This window comes from Phoenix dactylifera, unplaced genomic scaffold, assembly GCF_009389715.1.
Source record: "Phoenix dactylifera cultivar Barhee BC4 unplaced genomic scaffold, palm_55x_up_171113_PBpolish2nd_filt_p 000373F, whole genome shotgun sequence".
NCBI classification, from domain to species: domain Eukaryota; kingdom Viridiplantae; phylum Streptophyta; class Magnoliopsida; order Arecales; family Arecaceae; genus Phoenix; species Phoenix dactylifera.
This window is the reverse complement of record NW_024067824.1, coordinates 1-7,955: the sequence shown is the minus strand read 5'-3', so window position 1 is coordinate 7,955 and position 7,955 is coordinate 1.

Genomic DNA, 7,955 nt, shown 5'->3' with positions numbered 1-7,955 from the left:
TAATGGGCGGCGTCTCCTTTTTCGGAAATGTTTCATCAGGAGGGTACCTTTTCATTTTTCGAATCATCTTCGCATCGTGGGCTCATGATGGGGCCACACGATCCGACAAGGCGCTTCCATATTCGAAGCGTCAGCTCGAATTGAATGCAGCACTTTAATTTTCGGGGTCAACACGTGTCGTGATCTGGACGGGGAGCAGTGCTCCGCCTAGCAGATCTAGGTTGTCAGAGGGATTTATATATAAATCCCTACTTGGCCGTCTCTGACTTCTTTCCCATTGTCTTTCTCGGTCTTCTTCCTAGTCCGAAGCGGCCGATCCTCCATTACCTCCGGCGAACTCCCAAAGGTGTCCTCCTCTTCGTTTGCTCGGAGCCCTTTCTTTCTCCCCTCTCTGCTCTCTCTCTCTTCTTCTTTTTTTCCTAATGGGTCTTGGTCCGGATGAAATTGAGTCCACAATGAGTGAGGTGGAGGTTGAGATGGCCGAGAAGTGGTTTTTTCCTCGGCGAGGGTTCCGTTTGGAACCCACTGGGTTGGGGGATCGGGTAACGAACCCCCCTGTAGGTCAGATCGGAGTGTATTTGGAGGCACTCTGGGCCGGCCTACGATTTTCCTTCCATGGGTTCGTGAATGAATTGCTCGGGGAGTACCAACTCGTCCCGGCGCAACTTGCTCCGAACGCATGGAGGATGATTATCGGGTTCCTGTCCTTGGGCATGGCATACGGGATCCCGTCTTCCGTGAATGTCTTCCGGCGGCTCTTCATGTTGAAGTCCAACCCGGGAGACGGAGAGTGGCTCTATATCGCCCTTCGGGGGGGCACTCTTCCAGGGCGCTCCGACGTCCATTCATGACTGGAAGAAAAAAAATTTCTTTTTGGGTTCCGAGCGATCATGGGGGTTCGATCCTAGGTGGAGGCAGAGCCGGCTCAAGACCGCCAACAAACTCCCTAGGCTTTCCACGCGCGAGCAGGGGATCCTTAATGCCGTTCGCGGCCTCGGGGATGGTATTCTTCTGAGCGGCCTCGTGAGCGAGGACGCTCTAGTCAATGTCGGTCTGAGCTCGGCGCGCCCTCAGGGTAAGGGTAGTAGTAACTTAAAAAATTTCCTTTCTTCTTTTTTCTCATAATATTTTACAAACTTATTTTGCTCGTCCTTGCAGACATTGCGAAAATGGTGACCAAGAGCGGAGCTTTGTACGCTCGGTTCCGAAAGATGGCGGCCGAGCTCGGAGGAGTCTTGCCCGAGCCAAAGAAGAAGGCCAAGGTCTCGGCTGATGGGGCCGCCGAGAAGAGTGCTCCCCGAGTTGAGCCCTCCGAAGCTGCTCGGAGGGGGCGCTCGAGCTCCGAGCCCAGGAGCTCAGTAGGAGCTCAGTAGGGGGCGCTCGAGCTCCGAGCCCAGGAGCTCAGTAGGAGCTGCTCGCAGATCCCTGGTCGGCCGTCTGTCCGACCCGAGCGCCCGGCATCCGAGCCGGGCAGCAACCGAGGGGCCGCGAGGCCGCCTTCGCCGAAGGCGATAAGGCCCAGCCTCCTCGACCCACCGGAGGATGAGGGCCAACAAGAAAGGTGGCCCTACATTCCGGAATGGGCAGTGTTCGAGGGCGACTCAGCCCTCGAGAATGTTGAGACGGCGCGGCAGATCTTCCGCGTCGCACTTCTTCCCGCCGACAGGGCAAAAATTCAGGCCATGAGCCTGAACAATTTTCTGGAGTCAACTCGCCTCTCCGCTGTTCGGGTAAGTCTATTCATTATTTACTATTATTTATTATTATTTTTTGCACTTTTAGCTTTCATGCCCTAATTTTATCCTCGGCCTAACTTCTCTTTGCCCTACTTACAGCACCTCCACAAGATTGATACACTGATCACGATCGGCGCAGACTATAAGGAAAGAGCTCGTCGGTGCTCACGGGCACAGGAAGAGGCCGAGAAAAAGCTGGCAGAGGCCGAGCTCCAAAAGAATGAGCTTTTGCTTAGATTTGGGGCCAGCAAGGACGAAGTCCAAATTTAGGTCGCGGAGCTCGAGGAAAAAAGGGCCGCTCACGCTCTGATTAGATCCGAGGTGCGGGCCGCCGAGGCTCGTTTGGCCGAGGCACAGTCCCTGCTCGTCGTTCGCGAGCAGGAAATAAAGAATATGGAGCTGAAGGCCGAGCAACTCGAAGCTCGGAAGAAGGAGGTCCGGGAGCAGGCCCAGAACGCCGCTCAACTCTTCCGTGAATCGGAAGAGTTTCGTGACCTGCTCGAAGAGGAAGCCGTGAACGGGCTCATCCAGGGCTTCAACGACTTCCGCAATCAACTGAGGCGGCTCTGCCCCGACTTCGACCTCGACCTGCTTCAATCGGGAGCGGGCGTCGAGGAGTCCGAGGCAGATGACTCGGTTGAGGCGGAGACTCAGGCGGTTGAAGAAGCCGCTCAAGAGGCTGAGGTCGCTGCCGAGGAAGGTACGGCGGGAGCACCCGAGGCTGCTCCCGAAGTTGCTGAGGACGGCCGGGCCGAGACCTTCGCACGGAGGAGCCAGCTGCTGCCGAGGGCTTGGCGGGAGTTCCTGAAGCTGCCCCCGAAGCTACCGAGGACAGTGGGGCCGAAGGAATCCCGGCTGCTGGTGCTGCGCTCGCCCCTTAGGATTTTCTTTTTCTTTTGTTATTTTTGTAAAGGAGGATGGCCTTTATGTCTGTTATACGGCCGAGCCTCAATTTTGTACTCAGCCTTCGGGCTTTTCTTCTAAATGAATTTTCTTTTTCAAATTTGTGTAATTGATTTAAGTCTCGCTTCTCAGTAGATCTAAGTTTCTTCGGGTTCACTCAAGTTCATGGACTTGGGCTCTGCGGCCTCAACCACATTTGTTACGTAGTCAAACTTAGGTTTGGCATATTTGCCAAGTCCCTGGATTCGAGTCCTAAGTTCCCGCTGCTCGGACCCTCGACCAGCGATATCGCTGTATTTAGGTCCGAGAGACACTCGCCTGTCCTCGGGCTCGTCAAGCCTTCGGGCTGCCGAGCCCTAGAACCTGAGGTCGCTAACTTGGCTCAAATTTCATCGACTCCATGAGCTCGGACCTCTAGTCACCGAAGCGGATTGTCGGACCCCCCCGACTTAAACAGGTCTAGGTTCAGGCCCGATACAAGTCCCCAAGCTCGGGATCGAATTTCGCCGAGCTGCCGGTATAAATCGAACTAGGATTCACTAACGAGTAGTGCGCGTGGGGTCAATGAGGCCAGCCCATGATTGACCCGGCAAAGCACCCGACACTGGTCAGGACTTTATTTAAGCATTCAATCGGTGCAGGAACGAATGAAACAATGAAAGTACTGATTAAAATGTACCTTTTGTACTGTCGAAGTCGAGCGTCTCACGCCGAGGTCGGCAGCTTTGTTCCTCGACAAACTTTTAAGGATGCTCTTTTGCTCGGGATCCACTTTCTGGGGACGCCGGCACATTAGGAGAAATAGTTGCCATTGGAGATCTGTGTGGGCGTCGCTTTGTCGTCCACGAACATTTTGGGGGCTCTGTTGTCAATCATAAATATTTTGGAGGGCCGCGAAGGTACTACCCCGTCATCCCGAGGTCGAGGGAGCTCGGGCTCACTGTAGACTCGTCGGAAGAACTCGACCTTAGTCGAGGAGGCGCTACGGGGGGCCGCGAAGGTACTACCCCATTGTTGGTGTTGAGCGCCACGGAGGGCCACGAAGGTACTACCCCATCTTTCCGAAGTGTCGAGGAAGCTCGGGCTCACTGTCGACTCGTCGAGGCATCTCGACCTTAGTCGAGGAGGCGTTACGGGGGGCCGCGAAGGTACTACCCCGTTGTTGATGTTGAGCGCCACGAGGGCCGCGAAGGTACTATCCCGTCTTTCCGAAGTGTCGAGGGATCTGGGCATGCACTGTCGACACTCAGGGCATCTCGACCTTAGTCGAGGAGGCGCTACGGGGGGCCGCGAAGGTACTACCCCGTTGTTGATGTTGAGCGCCACGGAGGACCGCAAAGGTACTACCCCATCTTTCCGAAGTGTCGAGGTATTTGAGGGAGATCGAGATCGAGCTCGACATTGGCACTTCAGACTTCTGGCTAAGGCGCCCGGTGTTGCCCGGTGTTAATTCTAGTATCCGAGCGAGGTCGTATATACGAGCCGGGCTGGGTCGTCTGAGATTCATGAAACATTTAGTCATCAGGAGAAACGCAGCACGGTTGAACGATTGCAGATAAATTATTGTAAAAAGATAAGACTCATGCTCCGATCAGAGAGAACCCTCGGGGTCCTATTGGTAATACACCCGGAGGTTTTCAGAACTCCAGCTTCGTGGAATGGGGGTCCTCTCGAGAGACTCCAGCTTGTATGCCCCGGGTCGCTGGACGCACGCGACCCGGTAAGGTCCTTCCCAATTCGGAGCCAACTTCCCTTGCTCGGTCGGCTGAGAGGCTTCAGCCCTTCTGAGGACGAGGTCCCCCACTTTGAATGATTTGACTTTGACTCTGGCGTTGTAGTATTGCGTCGTATTTTGCTGGTACCTCGCCATGCGGACTCGGGCGGCTTCCCTTGTCTCCTTGATTAGGTCCAGGTTGTTTCTGAGCTGCGAAGAGCTAGAGTTGGCGTCATAATGCTCTACCCTTGAGGAAGGGAGCCCGATCTCCAATGGGATGACGGCTTCCGTTCTATATATCAAATTGAAGAAAGTTTTGCCGGTGGGTACACGGGAATGTGGTCCGATAAGCCCACAGGACGTTGTATAGTCTTCGACCCACTGTCCCTTGGACTGGTCGAGCCTAGCTTTGAGCCTCTGCAAAATAGTACGATTCGTTACCTCAGTTTCTCCATTCGTCTGAGGATGCGCGATCGAGGTGAAGCGGTGGTCGATGCCGAGCTCGGAAGCAGAACTCTCTAAAGCGAGCGTTATCAAACTGGCGGGCCGTTGTCTGATATGAGGATGCGGTGAAGTCCGAATCTGCAGATAATTGACTTCCAGACGAAATCCACATCTTCTGCTCGGTGATCCGGACAACTGGCTCAGCCTCAACCCATTTTGTAAAAATAGTCAATAGAGACAACCAAAAATTTCCTTTGCCCGGTTGCCAGGGAAAATGGTCCTAGAATATCAATTCCCCATTGGGCAAATGGCCAGGAGGAACTGATCGAGGTCAATAGGCCGAGGGTCGGCGTTGGATATTGGCATTCCTCTGGCATCGGTCGCATCTCCGGACGAAGTCCAGCGTATCCTTCTGGAGTGTCAGCCAATAATATCCCTGGCGTAGGATCTTATGCGCCAGTGCTCGGCCTCCCAGATGATTTCCGCAAAATTCCTTCGTAGACTTCACGTATCGCATAATCCGCCTCTGTCGGGCGGAGGCATCTAAGGAGGGAAGAGGTAAAAGATCTCCGATAAAGCTTGCCTTCATACAATATGTACCGAGTGGCTAGATGCTTGACTCGGCGAGCCTCGCGTTCATCACTGGGGAGGACTTCATCCTGTAGGTAGCTGATGAGCTCGTCCATCGAGCTCGGCTCGACCTCGATGCAAAGGGTCGGCTCGAGTTCCTCCGTGCTGGGCATTTGGAGATACTCCAGCGCTGCTGCTTTGGGGAGCTCGCTCATACGGGAGGACACTAACTTCGATAATTGATCTGCTCTGAGATTCTCCGACCTGGCAATGTGTTGGATGTGGAAAGAGCTCAGAGTCGAGATGAGGTATCGCACTTTCTGAAGATATTTCTGCATTGATGGGTTCCCTGGCTTCAAAATCTCCCAAGATTGGCTTACAACTAGTTGGAAATCACTGAAAACCTTCAGGTTCTCGACCTTCAGCTCCTTAGCTAGCTTGAATCCGGCAATAAGTGTCTCGTACTCCGCTGCATTATTCGAGGCGGAGAATTCGAAGCGCAGAGCTTATTCTGCAACTACCCCATCCGGGCTGGTGAGGATGAGGCCTGCTCCGCTACCCCCCGAGGTCGAGGAGCCGTCCACATGTAAGGTCCATGGTTGTTCCAAGGGCTCCTCCGCTGTAGGTATGGGCTCGGGCTCGTCGGGCACAGTACACTTCATGATAAAGTCGGCAAGCGCCTGGGCTTTAATTGTTGGCCTCGGACGATATTCAAGATCAAATTCTCCGAGCTCGACTGCCCACTTTGTAATTCGACCAGCACGATCTGATCGTTGCAGGATCTGCTTCATCGGCTGGTCAGTAAACACGGCCACTGTGTGAGCTTGGAAATAGGGTCGGAGTCTCTGAGCTCAGACGACCAGGGCAAAGATAGTCTTTTCCAGTTTGGAGTATCGGGTCTCAGCATCCCTCAAGATCCGGCTAGTGTAGTATAGCGGTCTCTGAAGCTTGATCTCCTCTCGGATCAGGATCGAGCTCACTGCAACTGGAAAAACAGCCAAAGTACAGATAAAGGAGCTCATCCTGCTGAGGCTTCATGAGCAAAGGAGGAGAAGCGAGAAGACGCTTAAGCTCTTCAAAGGCTCGCTGGCATTCTGCCCGACCACAAGAAGTTCTTCAGCCGCTTAAGAACCGCGAAGAACGGGAGACAGCGCTCGGCAGACCGGAAAATAAATCTTCCGAAAGCTGCAACCCGTCCCGTGAGCCGCTGTACCTCTTTAACTGTCCTCGGGGGCACCATCTCTTGGAGCGCTCGATCTTCTTGGGATTGGCTTCAATTCTCCATTGGATAATCATGAAGCCAAGGAACTTGCCCGAGGTGACTCCGAATGCACATTTTGTAGGATTGAGCTTCATTCGGTACCTTCGAAGCATGGAGAATGCTTCGTCAAGGTCAGCACATGATCCTTCACCATTCGGCTCTTCACCAACATGTCATCAACATAGACCTCCAGGTTTCGACCTATTTGGTCTTTAAAGATCGGCTTGACCAGCATTTGATAAGTTGCTCCAGCATTCTTTAAGCCGAAGGGCATCACTTTGTAGCAATAGGTGCCCCCGTCAGTAATGAAGGCCGTCTTTTCTTCATCTTCTGGCGCCATCCGGATCTGGTTGTATCCTGAGAAGGGCGTCCATGAATGTCAGCAACTCATGTCCTGACGTGGAGTCCACGAGCTGGTCGATGCTAGGGAGTGGGAAAGCTGTCCTTCGGGCAGGCCTTGTTTCAGGTCGGTGTAGTCTACGCACATGCGCCACTTTCGCTAGCTTTTCTGACAAGGACCACATTGGCGAGCCACTCCGGATAGGATATCTCCCGGATGAAGCCGGCCTTGAGGAGTTTGGTCGACTTCCTCGGCCACCGCTCGTTATCGTTCCGGGCGGCACTCCGCTTCTTTGCTGCACGGGCTTGCAGGTCGGCTTCATTTGGAGTCGGTGGACCACGACCTCCGGACTATCCCCAGCATATCAGCGGGCGACCAGGCGAAGATATCCTTGTTGGCCCGTAGGAAGCTAACAAAGCGATCTCTCTCACGAGCGTCAAGATCGGAGCCGACCTGGAAGGTTAGCTCGAGACAATTTTCTCGTAAGAAAATTTGGGTGAGTAGCTCACCAGGCTCTACCCGCTTCTTCTGAGGGTCGACCCGTGTCTCTAAAGTTTCAGCTGAGAGCTTGTCATCTGGTGTCGAAGTCGACACCTTGGCCGGTTGCTTCGCCTCATGGGTCGCCATGTAGCATCGCCTCGCTACGCCTGGTCCCCACGGACTTCGTCGACTCCTTGGCTGATGGGGAACCGCATAAGTAGGTGGTAGGTTGAGACCACGGCTCAAAGAGTGTTGAGCCCTGGTCGTCCAAGGATGGCGTTATAGGCCGAGGGCAAGTGCACCACGAGGAAATCCATCCTCACGGTACTCTCTCGGGGGGTGAGCCCGACCGTGACCAGGAGATTGACCTCGCCCTCCACCAGAATCAAGTCTCCGTAAATCCGACTAGTGGGGCGTTCATCCTCCATAACTGCTTCTCTGTCATCCCATTCTAGAATAGGCATCAAAGTACAAAACATTCGTCGAGCTTCCATTATCAACTAGGAT